Source organism: Triturus cristatus, chromosome 2_1 (genome assembly GCF_964204655.1).
Source record: "Triturus cristatus chromosome 2_1, aTriCri1.1, whole genome shotgun sequence".
Lineage (NCBI taxonomy): Eukaryota > Metazoa > Chordata > Amphibia > Caudata > Salamandridae > Triturus > Triturus cristatus.
Genome location: NC_140581.1, coordinates 434,164,653 through 434,180,582, shown reverse-complemented (window position 1 = coordinate 434,180,582; position 15,930 = coordinate 434,164,653). Strand labels below are relative to the sequence as shown.

The 15,930-nt window shown below is 45.2% G+C and overlaps 1 long non-coding RNA gene across 3 annotated transcripts in view; it reads left to right on the top strand.

The window, feature by feature from the left end:
* The first annotated feature begins 200 nt into the window (after positions 1–200).
* Positions 201–15,930, top strand: part of LOC146865421 (uncharacterized) — a 249,525-nt gene continuing 233,795 nt past the window's right edge. For all 3 annotated transcript variants that reach the window (XR_014976637.1, XR_014976636.1, XR_014976635.1), the window contains exon 1: positions 201–658. This is a non-coding gene — a long non-coding RNA (uncharacterized LOC146865421). The remainder of the gene's footprint in view (positions 659–15,930) is intronic.

The following is a 15,930-nucleotide window of genomic DNA, read 5'->3' as shown; positions in this document are numbered from 1 at the left end:
TAAGAGTCAGGTTCTCGATGGTAATCATGTATGGGCGAGAGGTCGGAAGATCACGTGCCATGTGAGTCTTTCTTCTGTTTCCATGCCCGAGAGGCTCCGTCCAGGGTGGCAAAGGCGAACTTGTCCTTGTTCGAACACGGAGATCGCTTCTGCGACTGCGCGCAAAGTTCATTGACCGGCTTCGGCGCCTAAGTGGCGGCTGAGGGTTGGGGGAGCGGCGCGCCCAGAGTCGTGAGATCAAGCAAAGGGAGGAGTAGGAGGGCTTGAGGAAGAGAAGGAAATAATGAGAATTACTGCGCGCATAATGACTTTGTACTGTTTTTTTATTGCATTTTATGGTGCTTACTACCCTTGACGAGGCATCGAAGCGCTTTTTCGGCGCGTAGTACGTGACTCTGGAACCCTTAACGGCTTGGTGGTGAATTACAGGGTCGGATTGGTAACGTGGGCACTCGGGAAACAGCCTAAGGGCCGACAGCCGAGTTCTAGCAGGGGCTGTCTGTGCTGATAGGATGCAGCCAGCGGCCCAGTGGGTTCCTGAGTGGCCTTTCGAGTGGAAGATGGGCGGGATGCAGCCAGCGGCCCAGTGGGTTCCTTAGAGGCAGATGGGCGGAAGTATCACTCCCCTTCTCTCGCTGGCAAAAGCGTTGACTGTAAGGTAATTCATCCATTGGACCAATGAAATCAAGACATACACTATGCCATGGTAAATCCGGAGTAATAATGTGACTCTGCTTCGAACTAGAGCCAACTTTGAGTCTCTTTTCAGTGTCTCTACACACAGAGCAATTTTCTACCCAAGACGCAACTTGAGCATTCATACCCGGCCACCAAAAATCTGCCTTTAATCTGCGCTGTGTGAGTGTTTGCCCTAAGTGACCTTCATGAGCAAGTTTTAATAGTTTTTGTCTTAAACTCCACAGTGGAATATACCTGTCACCTCTCATAAGGATACTGTCACCACAAGTCGACAATTCATCTAATACCTTAAGAAATGGCCGTACAGGGCCCTGAACACAGCTTTCTCGTCTAGATCCCAATTTCACTAGCTCCATCACCTCAGTGAGAACTATATCTTTTCCCATTGCAGCTAGCCATTCATCCTTGGTAAAACTTCCATCGCTCAGAATAACCACATCATTAATAATAGCTACCGCCCCATCAATGTGCACATCAGAAAACTCATTCAATGAATTCTCCATTTTGATAGAAAGTCTAGAGAGACAATCAGCCTGTATGTTGCGCCAACCTTGAATGTACGAAATATCATACTGATACTCCTGGAGTCTTGAGGCCAATCTTGCTAATGTCGGTGAACCTTTCCCAGCACCCCCTGGTGACAAAACTTTCACTAAGGGTTTATGGTCAGTTTTGAGTTGAAATTTTGTACCCTACAAATATGTTCTAAAGTATTGCGCTCCCCAAGCAGCAGCTAACGCCTCCTTCTCTATTACTGAATAATTTTGTTCAGAAGAGGATAGAGTACGCGAAGCAAAGCAATGGTCTTCTCTCCTTCCTGCCATTTCTGTAGCAAAATTGCCCCTAAACCTGTGGCACTAGCATCCACCATTAATACAGAAGTGCGCCTAATATCAAAGGGAGTCAAAACCTTAGCCTCACACAATTCTTTTTTTATCGAGTTAAAGCACTCCTGATGATTCTCCTTTCAACTAAACTTTACTCCTTTCTTTAACAATAATCTCAATGCCAATGTTTTGTCAGAGAAATTCTTCACAAACTTAGAATAAAACTCAATGAGTCCCATAAATGACCTGAGTTGATCTTTGTCAGTGGGGCAAGGCGCTAAGTTTATAGCCTCTAAGAGATTCTTCTTTGGTTTGACACCCTGAGCTGAAATCTCGTAGCCTAAATACTCTATATGTTGAGCAAGAAAACAACACTTTTTTCCCGTAGAGTCAAACCAGCCTCATCTAATCTTTCTAACATTTTTGAGCACCATATTATGTTCTGAGATGTCTCCAAACACAAGTATATCATCCTGAAAAAACACAGCTTTCTTTATGCCTTTAAAAATCTCTGTAACCATGCGTTGAAAAACACTAGCAGCAGATATTAAGCCAAAAGGGAGTCTGGTGAACTGAAATGTGCCCTCTGTAGTTATGAAAGCTGTTAAATGTTTTGACTCTTCATGGAGACGAATTTGATGATATGCGCTCTTCAAATCCAATTTCGTGAAAAACTTTGCCCCTTGTAAAGTGGAAACCAACTCTCCTATATTAGGGAGGGGAAAAGTGTCTGCCACCACAAATTTATTTAAGGGTCTTAAGTCCACACAGAATCTAATTTTTCCATCCGCTTTCTGCGTGATAACGACCGGAGACACCCATGCAGAGGCCTCAACAGGTTCAATGACACCCCCTTGTAGCATTTCATTAATTACTTTCCTAACTTCATGCTTGACTGATAAAGGAATCCTCCTTACTTTATGCTGTACTGGAATCGTGCCACTCTTTATAACGATCTTATGGACATAACCCTTTAGCTCTCCTAGCTCTTCTCTAAATACATTCTTTGCCTCATTGATTATGTCACTAACAGTATGGTCATCTACTACCATTACTTGGTTGGTTGCTCTCGGATTTACTATTATGTGAAGGTCATACTGATGAATCCAACCCAGAATTGGTGGACCATCAACGGCAACATATACTTTAAGTTTAATTGACCTGTTTTCAAAATGAATGTCTGCATCAAAATATCCTAGCAAGTCTATCCTTTCACCTTGGAACCCAGTCGGAGAAATATCACTCTCCTGCAAGGGTGTATCACCCCACTTATCCCCGAACAAGACCTCAGGAATGATAGTGTGTCTTGAACCAGTGTCAACCATCAGAATTACCGAGAGACTATTAATTATAAACTCAGCTTTGGGTCTTTTTTCCCTTTTTTCATTGTTATTGTTAACAACACAATCATCCACATTCAATATTTTATCCTTTTCTCGTCTCATTTCAATAGGTTTATCCTCAACCAACGCTACACTAGTGTTGCCTTTACTCCTGCACATTCTTGAAAAATGGCCTACTCTTCCACACTTGAGGCATTCTTTATTGTTCGCAAAACAAAATTTTGCATCCGAACTATGGCTATTACTACCACATCTTGAACAAAATCTGGTACTGGGATATCTAACAAAGTTGCTTTTCTTTAAAGGATTTTTCCCTTTCAACTTAACTACACCAACAGCTTCTTCATTTGCTGTCTCACACTCACTCTTACACTTCTCCGATACAACTGAAACTGAAACTTGTTGTGAACTGTATTTTTCTAATTTTTTCATGCATTTTTCCGATTCCTCTACCACTTTCGCTAAATCTATAGCTAATTTCAATGACGGATTCTTGGCTGCCCATAACCTCTCCTGAATTTTCCTATTGTTGCACTGTACTATGAGCTGATCACGTATCAGTTCATCACTCATTGCTCCAAAATTACATTTCACAGATAATTCTCTAAGGCGTGCTACAAAATCATCAATCGTTTCTTCCGAACGTTGTTTGTGCGTGTAGAACTTATATCTGTTCATAACGAGGTTCTCCTCTTTTCCAAACCTCACTTCAAGTCTTGTTATGGCCTCCTTATATTCATTTGGAATAGGCTGTCTGCTTGCTTGTAATGCTTGGGGAAGATACTGAAATTCACGTTGGCCTTCTTTTCCTAAGGCACTCGGTAGTAACGCTTTTTTCCTTTTAGCAGAGAACTCTTGTCCATCTAAAGCATCTAAATAATTATCAAACATGCGTATCCAGTCTTCCCATGAAATTGAAGGTGTGCCTGGTTCACTAAGAAATTGAGGAGGCAGTGACACGGTGACCTGTTGATTTGATTGTTGAGCCATGGTGATGTTTAGTGCACAACTAGATATAATGAGAAATATGCTCAAAGAATCTTGTGAGAAGATAAATTTGCCCAATATTAAAATAACATTTAGAAATAATATGGCCAACTAACAATTGTTTTGTGTTTATTTTATTTTTTCACTTGCACGTTTTTTTCAGTTGCCGTTTATTTTCCAATTGGTGAGTGTATCACCGTATGAGGATAACACTTGTGGACTTCCAGACCAGGCAGTTTACTGTTATCTTGACATATCACATGCTATCTTTATTTTCACTTAGTTTCCCCACTTGAGCCAAGGCCTTTTTCTATTTTTAAAGCGCTTGATAATGTGATGGAAAAAAAATGCGCTCCTTAGACTCAGTTCTCGAAGGATTCACTGATCCAAGGGTAACTCTTCCTTCCTGAACTAAGATGTCCGCCAAACGCCGTGACAGTATTTCGTCACGCCGTCACAGCTGCTCAGCGCGTTGGAATGCGTGAAGACTTATATGGAAACAAACGCTGCCTCGGGGTAAAGCTACTGCCTAGCAACGCTCGTGGCAGATGATTAAGCGCGCGCTGAAGACCAAGATCACAGTTGCCTGGCAACGCTCTGCCCGTAATGGATATCCGAATTGAATAGCATTTAACGACTCACAGTTCGTCGTTCAAAGTCAAGACTGCTCCGAAGTCACTACGCTACACACAGTAGAACACTGGAAGTCCAGATTCTGGTATGACGTGTCACGATCCCATCCTCGTCACCAAATTGATGTAAGAGAGTGGTACATACCACACAGGAGCCTCTCTTCATTCAGTAAGATGTTTATTACGAGGTAACAGACTAAGCGTACACCTCACCAGCTGACTGAACACCAACTGTCTCACTTCGAACCATCCTTGGATCACACGCAAGCATTTAGAACACTACAAGTGTTCTACATAGAGAACTGGAAAGGACATAGAGGAAAGGCTAACATATACAGATCCATTAGTAAATACATTACAGAAGATAATTGTTTACAACAGCCTGCCCATTAATGTATTTAAAAAAAAAAAAATTTGGGCCTGCCCATTAATGTATTCTGATTGAGAGCAGACCTGGTCTCACTTGCATTCATGTGTGAACTAATCTGTGCAGTTTTTAGGTTTCGCCTATGCAGCGCATAGGAGAGACCTTTAGTCATCGGCACAGCTTTGCGGGCAAAAACGTGCACACGTTGATTTGCTTCCAATGGCAACGCGTGCTCGTCTGGCGATTCCCTTGCGGGAGCGAGCAGCACCATATGGTAGCAATTATTGCGCGCTCTCCCGCAAGGGAAACGCTGCCTGCTCTCGGCCAAACATCCCCCATCCCCTACTTTCGCGAGGCGCTTGCTTGTTTCTTATGGATGAACCATCCGCATTAGTTTTTGATGAGAAGCAGCATAATAAATGCGACCCTGACACCGCTGTTCGATGAGCTCCGTGATGACCTTTGTGTGGCGCTGCCTTGTGACTCACTGGTTTGTAAAGTCCATTTTTGAGCGGCTTCAGTTTCCCTTGACACAACGAGGCCAATGACTAGTTGTGCCCGGGTTTGCAGTTAGCTTCCTGTCGGGCTAGAGCGCTCGCCGCGCTGCTTCTGACAGGAACTCTCGGCCATAGTGGGACAACCGGGTGTTTTAAGGGTGATTAACATTTGCGCAGGAGGAGTCCAGGCGATACCTTTGAGCCCCCGGGGCACCCTTGAGCCGCAGAAACGTGTCTCCTGCTCAATGCCCTGTCTCCTGCTCGATGCCCAGTGCCAGATGGGAATCGAGGAGATGGGACTAGTGCCTAGATCTGCCCACTTTGGAGTCCGGGAACCTCGGTTCGAATCCGAGCCTCGGCGCCTGACATATCATTGTGTTATTCTGGACTTTTATTACAATTCTGGACAAATTGCTTCATCTCACGGCTCTCAAAAAACCATGAACTGTAATGCAATTGTGTAGTTACCACCAGGGCTTTAAGTGGGATGAAAAAACTAGGTGGTCTCTCAAAGGGGCGTGGCCATTGTAATTAAGGGCGTAGCTTAAACACATGTAAGTTAAAAATCTTTGCTTAACATAGTGTGCCGCCCGACATATATTTTGCTGTTTCTGTCATTGCATCCAGATAAATGATACAAGAAACATTATACCTTCAACAAGTCAGGACTATTGGCTTTGTCAATGGTTGTTAGTTTCATATGATAAATAAGCAGCAACTATGGCTTGTATATAATATTGAAAAGCTTCCATTTAAAGTCCTGGTGACACCACGACAATGTTGCTGCTCCCGAGTTTTCAAAAAAAGAAGGGAAATCTGGAGAGAAAATGACTCTAAAGGATTTCCCTTCCCCTAAAACGCTCACCTGGCATGACGTCGTGCCCTAACTTCTCCAATAGTGAGAAGTGAGCAGTCAGCATGCGCACATCGACGTGCCTGATGTCACTGCAGTCCGGAAACAAATGGACCGCCTGTGCCAAGGCACAAAACAGAGCCCGATAGAGACCCGTTTCGAGGCCCGCTTTAAAAAAACTGCTGGTGCTCAGCACCTAAAGACCCGGCCCACTTAAAGCCCTGGTTACCACTTACTGTGTACCATCTTGATCTCCCACCACCATGCGTGATGTACAGCGCTCCGCTGCGACCCAGCTCAGTTCTCTCTTCACACATACCATATAAGTGCATTCATTAATATCGGACGTTCCTTCAAAAATCGACAATTCAACTTTGGTAGAGGGCTTGTGCTACGAGCCAGAACGTAATTAATGACCTTTATTTTCGTTGTGCCCTTGGTTGTTCCCAACCATGATCTGGTTTTGTTTGGTGTGATGTTGAAAGATTGTGCTGATGACTGATATGGCAAAGCGTGGTCTTTGATGGTGTACTAAATGCTGCTGTAGTGAGTATGTTGTGGTATTAGCTCCTGTAGTAGAGAGAGTTGTGATGGTGTTGCATGCAGGTATATTTTGTGCTTTCTTGCGTAACACATTGTGCTGGATGATGGCATAATGCGATTTTTTTTGTAAAACTCCCTGGAGCTACAGAGGCCTTTGTACGGGAACCGGGAGTTGAGTGCGGGTATTTTTTTTCCTTTATAGTCTTACTCCCTCACACACCTGGTGCCAGCAGAGGACTCCCTTCTGCATTGTTGTGCTTGTCACCCTGTCTGTCTGTGGTCCCGGCGACTGAACAGCCGGGGGTGACATCCACAAAGCTGTCACCATGAGTCAGTCACAGATATTTGTCTGTCATGTTCAAGACTCGCTGTGGTGTCGGCTGAAGGACACCTGATGCTCCCTTGTCTCACCGCAGCATTTTTCCTTTGTTGACCAGAGACCATTGTAGGAGTAAAGCATGTGAATGGAGACCAAAGACCATTGTAGGAGTAAAGCATGTGAATGGAGTGTAAGGGATTCTGGTACGTGACCTGCGGATGTCCCCTGGTAGACTTTGACTGCTCTTCCCCATGTCCTGCAGTGTGGTTAAGCTCTCCCATTGAAGTCTTGGTACGAGTTTGTTACCGCTTTTGAATTCGTAATCCAAAATAGGGTGCCTTGATAGCTGTCAAACTGACCTGATGCATACAATATGTATAGAGTGTGGAGAGGATGTGGGGTAAAAATCAGAACTAGTCTGTGAAGACGTAGTGGGAAATGTGTGATGTTGCCAGAAGGAAGGACATTTCTTTCTTAATGAAGCCCTCACCCACCAACCTAGTTGGTGACATGCTTCATCATCGGGCCCACCTGGTGACACCAAGTGTGTTCCTGGTGTGCTACAACGCCTGTGTTACAGCGGAGCAGGTATAATTGCTGAGTGTGCAGTGTGGGTGACGTGAAAGGTGAAGTTAAAAACTGTCCATTGGTCCCAAAAGGTTATTTTTAATGATTGGGCCTCTGGCAGTATTAAAATGCAAGGCAGTGGATGTAGGTGGAGTTGTGTTTAAGGAACTCCTACATCCTGTGAACGGTCGACATGTTTCAGCCAGGCCTCTTCTATAAACTGGCTTTCCTCAGGACCTAAAAAATTTGAAGTGCTTGATTTGATCTATACTTGTTCTAGTGTATAGGTCAACATATGTGTAGCAAACAGGACACTATCCCTGCAATGACTATAGCGTAGGCCACCTCACATGCTCATCGAAAACACTCAATTTGGAACCAGGGAAGACATGGAAGCAGTTACAACACACCAACTGCAATTCAACTTATGTGATATACCTAATCCAATGCCCATGTGGCCTTCGCTACATAGGCATGACCACACGCAAAGTCAGGACACGCATAGTTGAACACAGGAGCACCATACGATGTAAAAAGAACATTAGTCGTTTCACTGCCCACTACCTAGAACATGGACACACTCCAAATGACAAGTCATGGACAGTCATTGAGCAATTTGACCACACTAACCAGAATAACGAAAAATGTATGCTTGCTAAACAACAACAATGGATTTATCGCCTCTCCACTGAACATGAGGGACTGAATGACTCCATCCCATGGCATAGCATCAATTTATAAACAGACACTACCTGTTTGCACCCCACAAAACCTATGTAGGATCAAGACCCTATTTGAATCACTCGTGGTTTATGTTTCCAAATTGGTGCCCTCACCCCTGTTAGACATCATCCCAGCCGCCACCCCTCTCCCACCAAGGAGTGAATTTTTGCCCCCTCGAAGTCTCGACTAAGCATTGGGACCCCACAGCTGCTTACAACTTGTCATCATGCTTTTACCATGACATCGCTCGCATCTCTTTAGAATATAGCGGCCCCCTGTGTTTAAGACACACTCAATGTCCGCTGTATCGTTCTATGCAAATACACAGGCAACACATGCCCGAATAACCACCCGCATCTGTCTATAGGGTCATGGCACCTTATAACACTCATCAAATGCCCACAGTACCATCCGCTATCTTTTTAATGCGCACACTCACACATGGGGTAATTTCACAATTGGCCCCCTGTTTTTTAATTCACACTACATGTCCTATGCCAACAGACACCAGGACAGGCGAAACATGCCCGCATAATCACCTGCATCTGCTCATAGGACCGTGGCACCTTACACCACTCATCAGATGCCAACGGTATCATCCCCCCCCCTTTTCGATGCGCACACTTCACACATTGGGTATTCTCACACCCTCCACCCACTTTTAGGTTGCACCCTGCCCCCAGGAGACGTAAACACCAGCCGTCATCCCCATGACAACCTAATACGTCACTGACATAGGCCCAACCGCTAGATCGCAGTCTGTTGTCTATGTCGCTTCCCTCTGCAGACGCTGCTCACATCTACCAGCTAACGAGCAACAGCTGAATGACCACAATGGTATTTAAACACAGACCGCTACCGGCTCCTTTTACCACTGGAGATCCGCAGCAGTGACAAGAGGTGTACCTACAGGTCCTGGGCATGCATGTAGTAAGTAGATCCTGAGGCACTACTCTACCCCAACGAATCAGGTAAGACATCTTGCCTTTCAGGTTTCACAAGGGCAACCACGCCCCCATGTTTTTTTTTCTTTTTCTCCCCCCACCATAGTGCCAGAACCTCTGCCGGAATCTCATGGGGCACTCGTTGCAAATCGCAATCGTGAGAATAATCCTTATCAGTCTCACTCTTCCTGTGCTTTTTCACACACTATAGTGCATATAACCGGTAGTGATCACAAAGTTTAGCACGACGTACTCACCGAGCCGCCAGTTTATCACTATCATCACTAACACTGTGGCCGTTTATCTTTGTTGAAATGTGGCCATTGGGCCCATAACTAAACTACCTTTCTGTGTGTTTGTCCTAGTTTTTTCTCGTTTCATGTTGTATGTAAAGGAGTGATTTGAGGAGGAACTGCCTTCTCACACATTAAAGCACCTTAGCGCGTGCTGCACATATGTTGACCTATACACTAGAGCAAGTATAGATCAAGCACTTCACATTTTTTAGGTCCTGAGGAAAGCCAGTTTATAGAAGAGGCCTGGCTGAAACATGTCGACTGTTCACAGGATGTAGGAGTTCCTTAAACACAACTCCACCTACATCCGCTGCCTTGCATTTTAATACTGCCAGAGGCCCAATCATTAAAATTAACCTTTTGGGACCTATGGACAGTTTTTTACTTCACCTTTCATGTCACCCACACTGCACACTCAGCAATTATACCCGCTCCGCTGTAACACAGGCGTTGTAGCACACCAGGGACACACTCGGTGTCACCAGGTGGGCCCGATGATGAAGCATGCCATCAACTAGGTTGGTGGGTGAGGGCTTCATTAAGAAATACATGTTCTTCCTTCTGGCAACTTCACGCAGTTCCCACTACCTATTCACAGACTAGTTCTCATTGATAAAACATAACTACTTAGGGGATATGAACTAGTTCTCATACATCCTCTTTGATATCTTTGATACTGATACCCTAACTAGCAGCGCAGAGCTGTGAGAGTACATCAACAACTTACAGCCATGAGAGAAAACCCGGGCATATCATACACTGAAAATGATGTCAGTGAAATACTTGCGAACCCCTCATTTCTGGCAGACTTCAACATCTCCAAAACCATAGCACAAACTACAGACTGGGACACTCTTTAACAGAAAAGAAACGTAACCAAATACGAACGATTCAACATGTACTCATACTTACTGAGTACCTACGGACTAACACAGCCCCACGAGGGCTCCTGGTTACCGATGCCCCTCGTATCTTCCTAGAAGATGCCACCTTCAGGAGGGACTGGGCCCAGATCGCGTGGCACTGCACCAGAGACTGGCTAGTGCTCATCATCAAAACCGCCAAACGCCTGTCAGACGCCATGATTATTGATATCCAAGCAACAGAATCCCATTTCAAAACCACCATCACGGGATACAAGAAAAAACTCGATGACCAGAACAAGGAAATGGCAGAGTACAAAGAGTACCTAACCCAAGCAAAAATAACCAAGTTTCAGAAAGACCTGAAAAAAAGTTCTTACTCAAACACATACCCCTACACCGAAGACGACTACGTGGCTCCAAACAAATTGGACAAATCAAGTGACCTATCGGGAGACAACAGCTCAATCTCCAGTGACTCTAGCACAGGGTCCTCAAAATCACGGGGCGGAGGGAGACAGCAACGTTGGCACCAACCTTGGCAGGGCCCTCCACAAGGACCTAACTTTGGGCCTTTCACCAACCCCCCACAGAATCCATACTTTGGCTGGCCTCCCATGTACCAGTTTGGACCACCCAATTTCTATCAAGGAAACCCCAGACTGCCTTTTTTAGGGCAGGGCCGCAGGTCTCGTGGCCGAAGGAGAAACAATCAGCAAGTACACTGGGCAGAACAAGAAGAATCAGTGAGCGCCAATACCCAGAACAGGACACGAGAACAACAACCCGGACCGAGTGGGCACCTCTGACCGCACAGATCAAAGAACATACCTCTCTTGTGTTCAACCTATCGAGCACGCCACTCACCCAAGATGAGGAAACTGTACTAAACAAGGGCTTTTCATTTGTCCCTACGAACAATCTGGACAAATTCAAACTCCATGTAGAACTCGCTGAGTTCTTCAGAAAACTCAAACTTAAATCCTTCTTTGAGAAGCATCAACCCACTATTGATGACACCAACACAAATAATAACGAGACAGGCCTGAAATTAAAGTCCTCTTTCATACCCCCAACAAGCGGTCTACCATGAAATTGAAGACATGGAGACGACGGAGACCTTTAACAATTTATCTAAAAAAGATAGAGAGATCATCAAGAACATACAAGACAACCCAAACATCATTGTCAAACCGGCCGACAAAGGCGGAGGCATCGTGTTACAGAACAAGGCGGATTACGACAAAGAATGTCGGAGGTTACTCAATGACCCAAGGAACTATAGACGTCTTGTGAGTGATCCAACCAAGACATTACAAACCACCATCCATAACCTAGTGGTGCAAGCGAAGGAGGCACAACATATTTCCAAACAAGACGCTGATTACCTGTGTACCAAGAACATCAAGGTACCCTATTTTTACACAGTACCTAAGATTCATAAAGACCCCCACCAGGACTTCCCATTGTGTCGGGAATCAGCTCCCTCCTGGAACCCCTATCTAGGTACTGCGAGTTTTTCCTCAACCCTCTGGTGCAAAAGACGCCTACATACATCAAGGACACTAAACACCTGGTCAATAACATTCATGATATGAGTTTTGACCCCACCACCCAACTCTTGGTGGGACTGGACATCGAGAGCCTTTATACAAGTCTCCCCCAAGGTGCCACCCTGCAGGTCCTTAAAGACATACTTATGAACACACCATGGGAATACCAAACCCCCAGGGAATTCATCCTCAAATGTGCCACACTTGCCCTCAAAGAAAACTACTTTGAATACGAGGGTGAATTCTACCTACAAACCAACGGAACTTCCATGGGGAGCGTGTTCGCCCCTAGTGTAGCTGGACTCTACGTCCACCACTTTGAAATGACCCATATCTCATCACCCACAAACCCACACTCCACCAACATCAAAGTGTGGTGACGATATATTGATGATATATTCATGATTTGGGAAGGCAACACTGACACCTTGACATCATTCCTCACGTGGCTTAACGGTAGAGACCCTACCTCCGTTTCACGAGCACATCAAGTCTGACCACACTGGCTTTTCTGGACCTGAACATAACAGCAGAGGAAGGGAAATGAATCACCAATACATACTACAAACCAACGGCTAGGAACTCCCTACTGCGCTTTGATAGATTTCATCCCGAGCGCTGAGGGAAAACCTCCCTTTCGGACAATATCTACGCATCCGTAGAAATTGCAGCAAAGTAACAGATTACAAAAAACAATCGGCCAGCCTTGACTCCAAACTACTGGAACGCTATCCCAAGAAAATCATAGAGAAAACAAAAAAGAGAGCACGCAACCAAAATCGCGAAGCCCTACTGGAGAACATAATACGGGCAACAACCTGCCCGCCTATTACCTGTGTCACCACCTACAACACAGCCTTAAACAAGGTGACCAACATCATTAGGAAAAACTGGCGTATCATAAACTCATAAACTCTGGGACCAGAAACTGGGAACCACCCTTGTTCGCCTACAAATGAGGCAGCAATCTGAAGGATACACTGGTGTCTACACGCACCAAAACCACGCGACAACCCACCAACACTATCCTAACCGCATGGGGCCTCCCAAAAATAACAGGACACTATCCCTGCAATGACTGTAGCGTATGCCACCTCACAAGCTCATCGAAAACGCTCAATTTGGAACCAGGGAAGACATGGAAGCAGTTACAACACACCAACTGCAATTCAACTAATGTGATATACCTAATCCAATGCCCATGTGGCCTTCGCTACATAGGCATGACCACACACAAAATCAGACATGCATAGTTGAACACAGGAGCACCATACGATGTAAAAAGAACATTAGTCATCTCCCTGCCCACTACCTAGAACATGGACACACTCCAAATGACATGTCATGGACAGTCATTGAGCAATTTGACCACACTAACCAGAATAACGAAACATTTCTGCTTGCTAAAGAACAACAATGGATTTATCGCCCCTCCACTGAACATGAGGGACTGACTGACTCCATCCCATGGCATAGCATCAACTTATAAACAGACACTACCTGTTTGCACCCCACGAAACCTATGTAGGATCAAGGCCCTATCTGAATCACTCGTGGTTTATGACTCCAAATTGGTGCCCACATCCCTGTTAGACATCATCCAAGCCGCCACCCCGCTCCCACCAAGGAGTGAATTTTTGCCCCCTCTAAGTCCCTGACTAAGCATTGGGACCCCACAGATGTTTACAACTTGTCATCATGCTTTTACCATGACATCGCTCGCATCTCTTTAGAATATAGTGGCCCCCTGTGTTTAAGACACACTCAATGTCCGCTGTACCGTTCTATGCAAACACACCGGCAACACATGCCCGAATAACCACCCGCATCTGTCTATAGGGCCATGACACCTTATAACACTCATCAAATGCCCACAGTACCAACCGCTATCTTTGCCCCCATGACACCAGGACAGGCGAAACATGCCAGCATGATCACCTGCATCTGCTCATAGGACCGTGGCACCTTACACCACTCATCAGATGTCCACGGTATCATCCCCCCCTTTTCAGTGCACACACTTCACGCATTGGGTAAACTCACAACCTCCACCCACTTTTAGGTTGCACCCTGCCCCCTAGAGACGTAAACACCAGCCGTCATCCTCATGACAACCTAATACGTCACTGACATAGGCCCAACCGCTAGATCGCAGTCTGTTGTCTATGTCGCTTCCCTCTTCAGACGCTGCTCACATCTACCAGCTAACGAGCAACAGCTGAATGACTACGATGGTATTTAAACACAGACCGCTCCCTGCTCCTTTTACCACCGGAGATCCGCAGCAGCGACAAGAGGTGTACCTACAGGTCCTGGCCATGCATGTAGTAAGTAGATCCTGAGGCACTACTCTACCGCAACGAATCGGATAAGACATCTTGCCTTTCAGGTTTCCCAAGGGCGACCACGCCCCCATGTTTTTTCTTTTTCTCCCCCCACCATAGTGCCAGAACCTCTGCCGGAATCTCAGGGGGCACTTGTAGCAAATCGCAATCATTCTCACTCATCATGTGCTTTTTCACACACTATAGCGCATATAACCGGTAGTGATCACAAAATTTACCACGACGTACTCACCGAGCCGCCAGTTTATTGTTATCATCACTAACACTGCGGCCGTTTATCTTTGTTGAAATGTGGCCATTGGGCCCATAACTAAACTACCTTTCTGTGTGTTTGTTTGTCCTATTTTGTTCTCGTTTCATGTTGTATGTAAAGGAGTGATTTGAGGAGGAACTGCCTTCTCACACATTAAAGCACCTTAGCGCGTGCTACAGATATGTTGACCTATACGCTAGAACAAGAATAGATCAAGCACTTCACATTTTTTAGGTCCTCAGGAAAGCCAGTTTATAGAAGAGGCCTGGCTGAAACATGTCGCCCGTTCACAGGATGTAGGAGTTCCTTAAACACATCTCCACCTACATCCGCTGCCTTGCATTTTAATACTGCCAGAGGTTCAATCACTAAAATTAACCTTTTGGGACCAATGGACAATTTTTAACTTCACCTTTCACGTCACCCACACTGCACACTCAGCAATTATACCCGCTCCCCTGTAACACAGGCGTTGTAGCACACCAGGGACACACTCGGTGTCACCAGGTGGGCCCGATGATGAAGCATGCCACCAACTAGGTTGGTGGGTGAGGGCTTCATTAAGAAATACATTTTTTTCCTTCTGGCAACATCACACGGTTCCCACTACGTCTTCACAGACTAGTTCTCATTGATAAAACATAACTACTTAGGGGATATGAACTAGTTCTCATACATCCTCACTCTCTCTTTGATACTGATACGGGTAAAAATCAGAGCCGCTGACCTTGGAACTGAGGAATCAAGTTCAAGTCTCAGTGTCTGCCTAACATCTTCTGATTATAAGCAACACACTTGATCTCCCTGTGCCTAAAAAAGAAAAAAGAAATGTGTTCTTCTTTAATGTAACTGGTGCTCTTGTAAAGCGCTCTAATATCTTTGTGTCACATTACGGCTATATGAAAATGCAATTAAAGGGCTTTGGGTCTGCCTGTTTTAATGTTGGCTTTATTCGACCAGCCTCTCTCAGCCATTGGCTTGAAACTTTGAGAATTACATCTTGGCTCAGCCTAGTTGAGTGTCCATCTCTCAGGTAATGCTGTTGGCTGTTTGGGTGCATCCTTCTGCCTCCACTTGAGCTCTTCAATTGAAGTGCAGAAAGGACAACTTTACAACTATAGCCCACTCTGTATATTTCTGCTGATTCCTTCTGTGTTTTTCCCTCTAATGTTCTAATTCTGCATGCATTGTAACACTAAACCCAACATTTTTGGCTTTTCCAGTGCCTATTCTCCCTGGAACGAGTGATCTTTGGAGAATGGTGGTTTGTGTTGCTTGTGAACGCACATATCCCAAGAGGGAACTCCAAAGAGGCACTT